The sequence below is a fragment of the Nycticebus coucang genome, chromosome 3, assembly GCF_027406575.1.
Source record: "Nycticebus coucang isolate mNycCou1 chromosome 3, mNycCou1.pri, whole genome shotgun sequence".
In the NCBI taxonomy this organism is placed as follows: domain Eukaryota; kingdom Metazoa; phylum Chordata; class Mammalia; order Primates; family Lorisidae; genus Nycticebus; species Nycticebus coucang.
The window spans coordinates 36,936,717-36,949,094 of record NC_069782.1 but is presented as its reverse complement, the minus strand read 5'-3'; the positions used below and the strand labels follow the sequence as shown (position 1 = coordinate 36,949,094).

General features: G+C 35.9%; 1 pseudogene; it reads right to left on the bottom strand.

The window, feature by feature from the left end:
• Positions 1-549: 549 nt before the first annotated feature.
• LOC128580900 (RNA-binding E3 ubiquitin-protein ligase MEX3C-like) lies at positions 550-11,358 on the bottom strand (annotated as a pseudogene).
• Positions 11,359-12,378: the final 1,020 nt, after the last annotated feature.

The following is a 12,378-nucleotide window of genomic DNA, read 5'->3' as shown; positions in this document are numbered from 1 at the left end:
TAAGTAATCACAATGCATTAAAAAGTTACTTGCAATCCTGCAGGTGGAAGTTGTAAAGTAAAAAACAAACAAACCTGTTTTGTCAAAACTGGCAGTGTAAAGAAGGCAGCAGGGGAAGCGTCTGAATCATCTGTAATGCCAAGGACCCTCCATAAACTCTTACTGCGGTTAGGCTTTGGGACCCACTGTTTTGAAATCTTAGAAGTATACACTTTCTCACAGGCTCACGCACCTGTGGTTATCTTCACTCAGCCAAGGTGAACTTCAGCTTTAGCAGTTCTTAGATAAGCTATGTCTCTGGGTCTACACGACAGTATTAATAATGTAAACCAAACTAATAAACAAGAGACCACTTAGGTTTAGTGTTACCATAGCAGCCTTTTATAAGTTTACTAACTACTTTAGCCTAATCCCAATAAAGCCTGAGAACAGTCATAAGAATTCATTAGGAAGTTTACTGGGGTTGGGGGGGTACCATTATACCCATGCCTTTACGAGTCCATATAGAGAGATAGTATTTATATTCATATTAACGATATGTATATATAGTTAAGAGTGAATCTGGATTGCCTGAGTAACAGCTGTCTGGCAAACTGTACATGGTGGTGTTCTCTTTTCACAGATCTTGTTGCTATAGTCCATGCAGAAGAGGTTGTGGCCACAGGGAGCTAGGGCAGCAGTAACTTCATTCTCAAAGCAAGTCACACAATCGTGCTTTCATCTTGATTCTGGAGGTGAGCTAGAGGTGGAACCACCATTGGAAGAGGAGTAACTGTTGGTACCATTAGAAAAAGCAGGGATGTATACTGGAAGGCCAACATGGCTGCCTACACTAGGTGGGTTGCTCCTAACCCTCCAAGCCAGTGAGTGTTTTGTGCACTCAGGAAATGTAGGAGACAGACGAGGCATAGATGGCTGACTTCCTCCGCGCTGAGTCTTCATGTTACAAGAAAGATCACTCCCAAAGCCAGAAAGTGGGTTAACTGGTTCAAACGGACTCCAGATAGTTTGAGTGGATGTTGGTAAAGAATCAAAGGCAGGAGAGTCAACTGCAAGATCTTCTGAGCCTACAGATAGTAGTGTATCTCCAAACCAAAAGTTTCCTGTGCTAAATGGGCTTGTTGGGCTAAAGTCAATCAGATAATATTGCTGATGTGGCTTTGTAGTTTTTTTGTTGTTGTTGTTTCTTTGGTATTGTTTTCCATTTTGGCCTGATCTTGTTCTTTTTTTCTGTGTGGTAGCAAACCCCAGCAAGGTCCTAAAATAGCAAATCAGTACCTAACAAGCATGATACTTATTTGTATGAAAGTATGTCATTTAAAACTAGATGGACAAGTACACATTGCAATCTTGCATGGTTTTCTAGTTTACCTATTGAAGAAACTCAGGCAAAACATAATTGGATCCAATATCATATTGCTAGTTAGTGAGAAAGGAGGAATTTAAATCCTGATTTCTGGGACTTAAGAAAGTCGATAACTCGATAACATTATTACTTTTTACATGCAACAGCAACATGAAAATCGAGTAACGCCTCAGTGAGTTAGACTAGGTAATGTGCGCCATCCTCTCTTACTTTAATTAGCTGAATAATTGCTTCAGCTTTTAAATTCTCTTTGTCTGTGGAGACTTAACTTGAGATTTAACTTTTCATTGCATGAAAATTACATTCAGCTTGGCCTAAGATAATCTGTTCAATTTTGTTCACCAAAGTGATTGACAAGTGTTCCGAAGGAACAAAATCCACACAAAGCCTCACAGTAAGAATCACTGATCCAGGAAAAAAGATTTTTACTCTGAAAGAAAAAAGGGAAACAAAGCTGGATTTAGAATGTAAGGCTATTTTATACCATTTGATATAAATATGTACATCATGAATGTCATCTACTTATCTATACTTTTTATTTTTCTTTATCTATATGTAGATCTTAAGTAGTAATTATTTTTAAATGGCCTGTGAGATCCCCTAGTCAGAAACACATTTATTTGAAGAAAGATCCTAGAACAACGGCATGTACAATGCATTATGCAGAGATAACAAAATTAAACATTTAATTGTAATAATGACTTGACCACATCTCTTTTTAACATAAGAGTTTGTGTTTTACATATTTTTTATATTTTTCTTGTCTTTGAGGGGAGGTCGAATATAGGTTGCTATTAAAATCAGGATAAGGAGAACCTGAAGAAACAAAGACAGTTTATATAGTCTATTATCATTACTCAGGCAAAGGTTTTGGTTCCTTATGAATCCTGTTGTCTGTCCCTTTAACTTAGTCGTAAAGGCAATTAAGTGATTTAACAATATCGTAACAAGGAAATCATTCTATTTACCATGGTTCAGTATGGTATGTAAAAGGCCGAGTGGTCACATGGCATATAAAATCGTAACACTTAAAGGCAAACTGCCCTGGAATGGTGTAAGCTGTTTCAAACCATTATGTGTGTGTGTCTAACATGTGACTTCCAATAGCCAGTTTTTGCCATCTGTAGTGTTGCCCTTAGCAACAGAAAAGCATGTGACAGTGCTTATGTGACTCGGCTGGCCTGCAACACCGTGCAGGATTTAAGCAAAATGAAACAGACAGAAATATTGATCCAGACAACTGGAATTTTCACATGTATTGATGACAATGGAGATTGCTAAGGAAAGAGAAGAAAGGAGCAAAGAGAACCATGGAGAGTGAAAGACTGTGGTAACACAAAGGGCATATTTTTCGGAAGTCAGTTGAAAGTTTAATTTTAATTATGTACATGGATAAAGGGTATACTCATTTCATTCCTTTGTTACGTCATTTTGTAATTTGCATTTAGCAAATAAAGCTTTTTGCTATGTCTTGATATGAAAATGGATAGTTCCACTCTCATAACCATATTTCTGTTACTTACCATTACGATTAAGAACCCAGCCCCGGCCAAAAACCCAAAAAAAAAAATAAATAAATAAATAAATAAATAAAAAGAACACAACTGGGGATTCTGTTACCGTGTTCATATTAAAAAGATAGTGAAATAAATTTCCAGAAGAGATTCTTTTTTTGTAGTTCCTATAAGTCTAAAGTCAGTAGGATTATGAGATAATATATATGACAATAATATACTATAATCATCCCTGATGCAAAACCATAAGATTTTTTTAAATATATATATATATTTTTAGTTTAGGAATCTCCACTAGTAAAACGAAGAGAGGGAAGATTCTGTAGGGGGCAATTATGAACAAACTGAACTCACTTGCTTTGTTAAGAAAATCTTGCTATATATTTTAGCCAGAAAGAAAAAAATACAAATGTGGCACCCTAAAGACCCATGCTAGATGCATGAAATATGACCTGGGATTTTAATCCTTCAGTATAAGCTTCAATTCATTTAATAGAAGAAGAGAACTATGGTGAAGAGAGTAAATTTCAAAAGGAAAAATATATTCACTTTTGCCATCATATATTTGTGATTGTAAAGAGAAGAAATACATAAACTTTACATTTACAAACTCGTGAAATGGGTAGGAAGAGAACCAATAAATTCTGGAGACATCATAGTTAAGTTCCTTTACATTACTTCATTGCAAAAGCATCATGAAGTACATGGTGCTATGCCCACTTTGTAGAAACTTGAGGTATTATCTGTGGAGTAAATGAACTCAAGAATGCTACTATTTAGTAAGTAAGCCTATGTTTACACCCAAGCCTTGCTTCCCACTGTGCCACACGGACAGGAGGTAGCCCGCACATGTTGAACGTCATAAGGTCTTGTACAGTTGGAAGAGGTAAGGTGATCCACTTGAACTCCAAGCCACCAAAAAGTTAAACCAATATGATAAACACATGACCAGTTCTAATTTCCTATTTTTTCTAACAAACATTTATTTAGTGATTTCTCTGTCAGACACCAAACTAGTCACTAGAAAGACAACTGAGGCAAAGATACATGGTTCCTGCCTTGCCACATGTGATCATGGCTTCATGGAATTATCATGCTTTTCACTCTGAGTCCTCATAAAAATGGTAGTATAAGCCAGTAATCAAGAGGGGCATTTTTTGTCTTCTAATAAGAACATAAGCGTGATAATAGTGATCTCATTTTCACTGTTATAACTCACTACCTAGGACTATCTGACTCCATAATCATTTTCAGCGAATGATTATAGTAATAACACCTTAATACTAAATCTAAAACTATGGAATGAGACACGTTGGTTTTCTAAACGACAGGAGAGTATGCCACACAGCTTCAGGAAGGAGAAAGAGATATGTAAACACAGACAGTGAATGGAAACAACGCTGGAGAAGTTTGGCTACCAATGGGAAGAATGAAGTAATAAACCTAGAAGGTAAAGCAGAGATGAAAATGTAATGTTTTGTTCAACTTGTTTTTTAAGGTAAACAGAACGTGAATAGGTTTAAGTGTTTATCAGAAGTGTTATAGACTGCTACTTGTCCTCCAAAAGTTCACTTTTCCCATAAAAAGGTTTCAGCAGGACACCTGGGTGCTTGGTTAGATACTACAATTCCTGACGGCCCTTGCAGCTAAGTGTGGCCATATGACTAAACTGTAGCTGACAGTATAAGAATGAAAATTATCTTTGCAACGTCCACAAGACCAGTTAAAAGGAAATTTTGCGCTCTCCACTTGTGCTTTCGGGCTGTCATGTGGAAGTGGCGGTGACTTTGTTGTATCATATGGAAAAGTAAAAAGAGGAAAGGACCCTGGCTCTCTGCGTGTGGGAGGGACAGCCTGCAGCTTCTCTGCAGACAAATTAGATCAGAGAGAAATACATGTTTATCTTGAGTCTCTTTCCTCTAGGTCTGTGATTTTCAACTGGTCTTAGGTGTGCCATAATATTTTTTAATGACCATTAATTACATTATTTTCAAAAGATGTTCAAACAGTAAGCATATTCTTTTCTTACTTTTTTTTTAATCAACATGGTTTAAGTGTGCCACAGAAGTTTAACTATAGGTTCGCCTATGCCATGAGATAAAAAAGGATGAAAATCACTGCTCTAAACACTCAGCCTACACTTCTAGTGCAGTAAAGTGTAGTGGAGGGAGAAGTTAAAGGTAGCAAAGTAAAAAGAAAGGTAAGATTCATAAGAAGTTGTAAGATTAAGAATATATGTGAGTGAGAGAGATGTTGGATGGATGGACGGATGGATGGACAGACAGATATATAGAGAGAGATTAACTCCTGGCTCTGAGATGTGAGAGAAATTTCTTTTCAGATTCTCATATCTTCAGGATATACCTAAGAAGATTCTAAAATACACATAATGTGTTTTGCAGACTCCTTTGTCTGTCATTCCTCAGTGCTTATATATGAATGAATGTCAAAACCTTATTTAATAAGCATGACTCTATGAGGTCTAAATTTAAAGTAGGTATAGCTTATGAGTTAAGTCTTATTAATAAGACTTAATTGATAAGAATATGGGCATCACAGGCTATTTAAATAATAAAATTATGCAGCATTCAGAAACATGTTCAGTGCTAGTAAAATAGGAGTGGTATTAGGGTAAAGATATATTGAGTATGTATTGTGGGCACAGCACAGTATTAGGTACCTTACATTCGTTAGTTTGTTTAATATTGATAATGATGTCAAGAGGTAAGTTTTATGAAATTAGATTTTTAGTGATGTGGAGTCAGAGAGGCTATGTATTTGTCCAGTGTCTTACAGCTAGTAAGTAGTTTATATGGAGTTCAAAGATAAGGTATCTAATTCCCAATTCTCTGCACATTTTACAACTCCCCTCAGTGGATACCTGAATTCTTATTTGAATTCTAACTCAAATATCTATTTTCTAAGTAAAATATCTATTCATCCAAGTCAAATATTTAATGCACTATCAAGAAGTAGATTACAGGGGGTGGCACCTGTGACTCGGTGGGTAGGGCGCCAGTCTCATATATCAAGGGTGGTGGGTTCCTACCAGGCCCCAGCCAAACTGCAACAAAATGAATGGTCAGGTGTTGTGGAGGGAGTCCCAGCCACTCCAGAGGCTGAGGCAAGAGAATCACCTAAACTCAGGAGTTGGAGGTTGCTGTGAGCTATGATGACACAGCACTCTACCAAGGGAGATAAAGTGAGATTCTGTCTCTATAAAAAAGAAGTAGTTTACAGGAATATATTGATGAAATTCTAGCTAATAAAAGGTGTCTCATTCTATTTTGTGCCTGCAATTTAGGGGAATTCTAGTTAAACACAAGTCTAAGTCCAAGTCTGATTTCATTTGTTTGTTTGATATGTTGTCCTAGCTACCAGCCTCCACTGTGTCATCACCAGAAGCTCCTCTTTTCATAAATATCTCCACTTGCAAACTTTCATTAATTTGAAACTATTTAGAGCAAAAGTATGCCGTGTCTACCTGTCACCAATAAATGGAACTAACATTCACTAGTATAGTATTATATTGTCGTTATAAACAATTGAATTTAGATATAAACTTGGATAATTTGCCCTTGTTCATTAAAAAAGGAGCTTTTGTGCATTTGACAGTTGCTCTGATGTTTCTCAAATCTGACCCATTAACAATCCATGACTGCTAGTTAGCTGATAACAACCTTCAGAGAATAGAAGTTAACAAACTTATTCTGTGGACAGAGTGCTTGTTCAAATATTAGATCTTTTCACTTCTTCAGTGAAGGTTAACATGGAAGTTACTTCATGCTTCTCTTCCTCAGTTTCCTTATCAGTGTAAAAGGTTGTTGTGAAGTTTAAATGGATTAATTTATTTAATTACAGTTGAATAATATTCAAATAAATATTGGTAAAAATATTAAGCATTTGCGTTCTTTTTTAATTCAACACAGATTTTGTTTTCCCCTTACAAGAAAGTATTAACTCACTATACAGTTATTCAAAAAATTTGAAAATTAGGAAGCCCTGTTAAAAACACCCTTGAAAACATGATATGCACACCTAAACTCTTAGGAAGAGATTTTCAAAATGTGTTGAAAGTTCACATGTAAAATGACATTTCCTTACTCAACTCTTTCACTATAGTTATCTTTGTCACAGTTTCAATTTTTTAAAGCAATAATTCCAACAATCAGAAATCTATATATGCATACATAGAAAAACACAAATACAGAGGGTGCATAAAACATGAATTTTAGTTCAATGCTCAGTTTTATCCATTGATATTATTCATTGTTATAGATGTAAAATGAATAATGCTTCATGGAAATCTTCGTTTCATTGCCTCCAGACAAACCTTAACACTAAATTTGAGTGACAAATTATGGGCGATAGGATAAAAGCTACACTTTGTGACAAGAGCCCCTACAATACAGTAACTTAAAGGAGGTACATTATTTCTCTCTCCCCCTCTCTCTCTCTCCCTCTCTCTCCTTCTCTCATGGTAAAATGGTAGCCTGGGCAGGCATGCCATCTCCACTGTGTTACAGACTCAGATATTTTCCCTCTTGTTACTCTATCACCCCTAAAATGCAACTCATCTACCACTACATCCACATTTCAGCCTTAGGAAGGGGAAGAGAAATAGGGAAGGCATGAACTTTCATTTTTATGGCATGACCCAATAGTTGAAAGACATCTCTTCCATTCATATTCATTGACTAGAAGGCACTTACATCACCTGGTGAGCTGCAGCAGAGCCTATGACATTCAGCTTTCCCTGAGGGGGACAGAAGCCCTCTGAGAACCTAGACAGAAGAAGGAGAGGAAAGGAACTGAAAGCACGTACATTACTCTCGACCTCAGTGTGGCAAAGCCACCCATTTGAATCCTTAGTTTCTGAAGTTGTTGGTGACATTAGCTGTCTGCCAATATTTTTACTTATTCTGAAAACTATGGCTTCACATACAGAGCAGTGAATGTTGACTCTGAGTTTTTTCAGTTTACTCTTTCATACGTCTTTTAATGTCAGATACTGAGCTTTCATTGTAAAGAAAGAATAAAACATAAATAAAGCTCAGTGTGGAGGTTCAGCTGGGAAAAGATCCAGGCACGGGCAGTGAGATGTATTATGGGCTTGCGGAAAAGGAAGCTGGAAATAATTATCCATGGCTTTTTGATATAAAAATAATGGCTATGAAGAAAATGTTGTACAGACCATCATGCTCTCTCTTCTTTATTGATACCAAGGGAAACACAAAAAATAAATTAAATAAACAAACAAATAAATAAACAGGTTTAAACATTCAAAAGAATATGAGCAGACAAAATATAACCAACTTGAATTTTTATTTTCATTGTATGAACCAAAAGAACTAATTTGTAGAGAATTGGTATCATTCCTTCTAAAAGTATAAAATTTCTTCTATTTTTGGTATGACCATCTATGTCTATCATTCAGAATGCAACAAACTACACTGTATAAACATTGTTGCTATTATAAATGGTACCTCAATTTTATTAAATTTCATAATTCATTATTATTGATAAATCAAATAGCATAGCTTTTGCATCTAGAGCGCTGCGTCAACTACCCTGTTAGTTCTAAAAGTATTGCCATTGGTTCTATTTTATTTTTTTTTATTTATTTTTTTTCTTTTTAATTTTTTTATTAAATCATAACTGTATACAATGATATGGTTTATGAAGTGAGTGTATGATGCCCCATAATCATTGGTTCTATTTTAAATAGAATAGGTTTTGTTTTAAATAGATGATCATGTGTTCTGCAATTATGACGGCATATGTCAAGTCTTTGAATTGTCACAACTTTGCATCCAGTGAACACTGAAATACTTTGCTCTGTTTAAATTCTTCTCCTTTGTTTCTCTAGAGCTCTTTATTTTCTGATGTTGTCATTTCTTATTTTACTTCCCATAAAACATATCCCTTGGCTTCGGCTTCTTACTGGAGGAATTTGTTTTAAATCCATTAAGAGAAGAAGGGAGAAAATATATATATTTATTCTCACTTCTTTATTTGAGACAGGGTCACCACTCTGTCACCTGAACCACAGTCCAGTGACATCATCATAGTTCACAGCAACCTCAAATTCCTGAGCTCAGGTGATTCTCCCAGTTCTACCTCCCAAGTAGGACCACACATGATCACCACCAGCTAATTTTTTAATTAATTTTTTTTAGATACAGAGGCTTGCTATGGTACCCAGGCTGGTCTTGAACTCCTAGCCTCAAACAATCCTCCCAAAGTATTAGGATTGCTGGTGAGAATGCAAGCTAATACGTTCCTTTTGGAAAGAAGTTTGGAGAACACTCAGGGATCTAAAAGTAGACCTGCCATTTGATCCTACAATTCCTATACTAGGTGTATATCCAAAAGACCAAAAATCACTTTTCAACAAAGATATTTGTACCAGATTGTTCATTGCAGCTTAATTCATATTTGCCAAGTTATGGAAGAAGTCCAAAAGCCCATCAACCCATCAATGGATTAATAAATTGTGGTATATGTATACCATAGAGTAAAATGCAGCATTAAAAAAAGATGGAGACTTTAACCTCTTTTATGTTTACATGGATGGAGCTGGACTATATTCTTCTTAGTAAAGTATCTCGAGTGGAAGAAAAATTATCCATTGTACTCAGTATTTTTATGAAACCAATTTATAATTATTCACATTTTATTATGAAAAATAGATCACAACTATAGCCCAGGATGAAGGAGAGAAGTGGAGGGGGATGTGGAGGGGGATGGTAAGGGAGGGAGGAGGTTTGACACAGGGAGGGTAAATGGTGGGACCACACCTATGGAGCACATTGCAAGAGTACAAGTCAAATCTATCAAGAATAGAATATAAATGTCTTAACACAATAATTAAGTAAATGAGGTGAAAGCTATGTTGATTAGTTTGATGGAAGCTCTCCAAATTGTATAAAAAATTCACACATTGTACCCCGCAAATGCATAAATGTATTCATGATCTCTGTGTATGTGACTTAATAAAAGGAAAAACAAACAAACAAAAAAAGTGTTAGGATTATAGGTGAGAGGCCCTGCATCCATTCTGGAAGAGTTTTTTCAGTCTGAAATTTCCAGTTTGCTATTGTATTCTTCATCAGCATTTATGCTATTTTTCTTCCATTTACCATGTTTATTGTAAACACTATATACATTTTCAATACTATATATATATATATTCAACACTTCATATATTTTCAATTGGAATTTTTGGAGGAGGGATGTTTTGCTCTTGACACAAATTGTTCTGATTTTTTTTTTTTTTTTGTCTCTTTAAGTGTTTTATCAGGCTTTTTTTAAGCTCTTGACTATTCTGTTCTAATATTGTTTCCTCAGATAATTTATATCATTCAATTTTTATTTCCTTTATATTGTAGTGATTGTTCTCCTTTGGTTTCTGATTGTTTTGTCCCCGAGGTCATGTTATTCTAGGGGGAATCATTTATTTTCTCTGGTAAGGGATGTGAGGAAGGGCCCATCTCCAGGTTTTAGTCTGTGTCAGCTGTAATTAGTCAGTGAGATTAAAGTAGATGATCCCCTAGACAGAATACAATAAACAGCAGTTTTTTATTAGAAGTCCCATGTTTGTATGTGTCAAATCTATTGTTCTTTCTGATTTAGCTCCCTGGACAATCTGTCTTAGTAATTGGTACCAATATTTAAAGTGAAAGGAAGATTCTGATTGTTTCAAGAAAATGTGGACAGAAGGAAGAGCAGAGCTAGTTCTCAAAAGAAGAAACACAATCAATGTGAGACATAATAAGATGGATGAAGCTTAATAAGGAATTGATGAATTGAAATGTCAGATTAAAGTATTACCCTGGAAGGCAGCAAGAAAGAATAATTTAATGTTTTAAAAATTAATAATAGTAATAATAATAATGAACTGAGATACCCAGATGACAGAAATAGTGTGTAATGTGTAGTGCGGAATGAATCAGTTAGCTATGAGCAAGCAAGCTAATCATATGTCAACTATACCTCTGAGTATTCCGTAATGTATGTGAACTTCTAATCGTGTGTTTCTATGTGAAAAAAAAAAAAAAAAGATCAGGAAAAAATAATTCCTAAGGCTAGTGATGAAAGTAAAATGAAAGGCAAGAAATAATGAAATTGATATTTTGTAGCCATGAGAAAACAAGTTTAAACAGTGATAAATCAAATTTCACTCTCTTGCACAAAATTCACAAAACTGTTCCAGAGACTGTGTCTCTCCTCGCACAAGCTGCACACCAAACACCAGATAGAAGTTTTGGGAAATTTAAAATGGCGTTAACATTCCACATGATGATTCAACATAATTTAAAAGAAACTCCTGAATTCCTACAAATAATCCCATGAGGCAACAAGATGCTGAGGTCTCTTGTACTGCCCCTGAACTTCACTGAAGGTTGGTTTGGAAATTTTAACTGCTTTTGAATTGACTTTGAAGCCTTGAAGTGGCAGCAGCTGACACGTTGCCATGGTTGCATTTCCTCCTCAGCTGAGGAAGCTGCACAGAAGAAGGGATATAGGTCAGAAAGTGTTTCCACTGACAAAGCAACTGCATATTGAAATCAAATGCCTTTGTAAACATCATACGCTAAAAGAGAATTGCTAATCCTGGTATCAGCTTATTAAATACAGAGTGGTTTATCTTTGGGATGGTGTAGCTAGCACTACTGTGAGACCTGGGGCATTCAAGGTTAAGAATACTCTTTTTCCTGCATATTGGCGTTCAATTTTTAAAAATAGGACCATGATGAAACTTTTTTCCAATCAGTTTCTTCTATGTTCCTTGCAACTGGGGTTTGTATATTTAATTGAATAATTCACCCGGAAGTTAGTTCATCTCTGAAAAGACTACTCTGAAGGATCAACTCTTTGCTCAATAAATATCTATTGGTCAGTTGATCCTTCACTCTAACAAAATTTCTTAAATGTGGTTGGAGCAAGATATGACTCTATGGAAGGAGGGAATAAAGTTGGGAAAGGTAGGAAGGAATGAAGTAGAGCTGGCCAATAGTTCAGAAGGAGGAAGGAAGGAGGGAGGGAGGGAAGGAGGGAAGGAAGGAAGGGGAGGGAGGAAGGAAGAGAGAAAAGTAGAAGGGAAGGAAAAAGGAGGGAGAGAGGATGGAGGGATAGGAGAGGGAAGGAGGTAGGAAGGATGGGCAGGCACAGGAATTATCATAGTCTTTGCACAAAAAGAGGAAATACTATTTGCAAGACAATGGTTGAAATGGAAATTTGTAAGGTGCCTTTACTTTCTTTTTTTTTTTTTTGCAGTTTTTGACTGGGGCTGGGTTTGAACCCGCCACCTCTGGCATATGGGGTCGGCACCCTATGCCTTTGAGCCACAGGCGCCGCCCAGTTGCCTTTACTTTCATCTTCAGACAACTGTACCTATTATCATGGAGTATTCACACTTTACTATTTTGATTAAATTTAATTTTATTAAATTTCGTTTAATAAAGTTAACGTACAGTCCAAGGGTAGTTGTCTGAT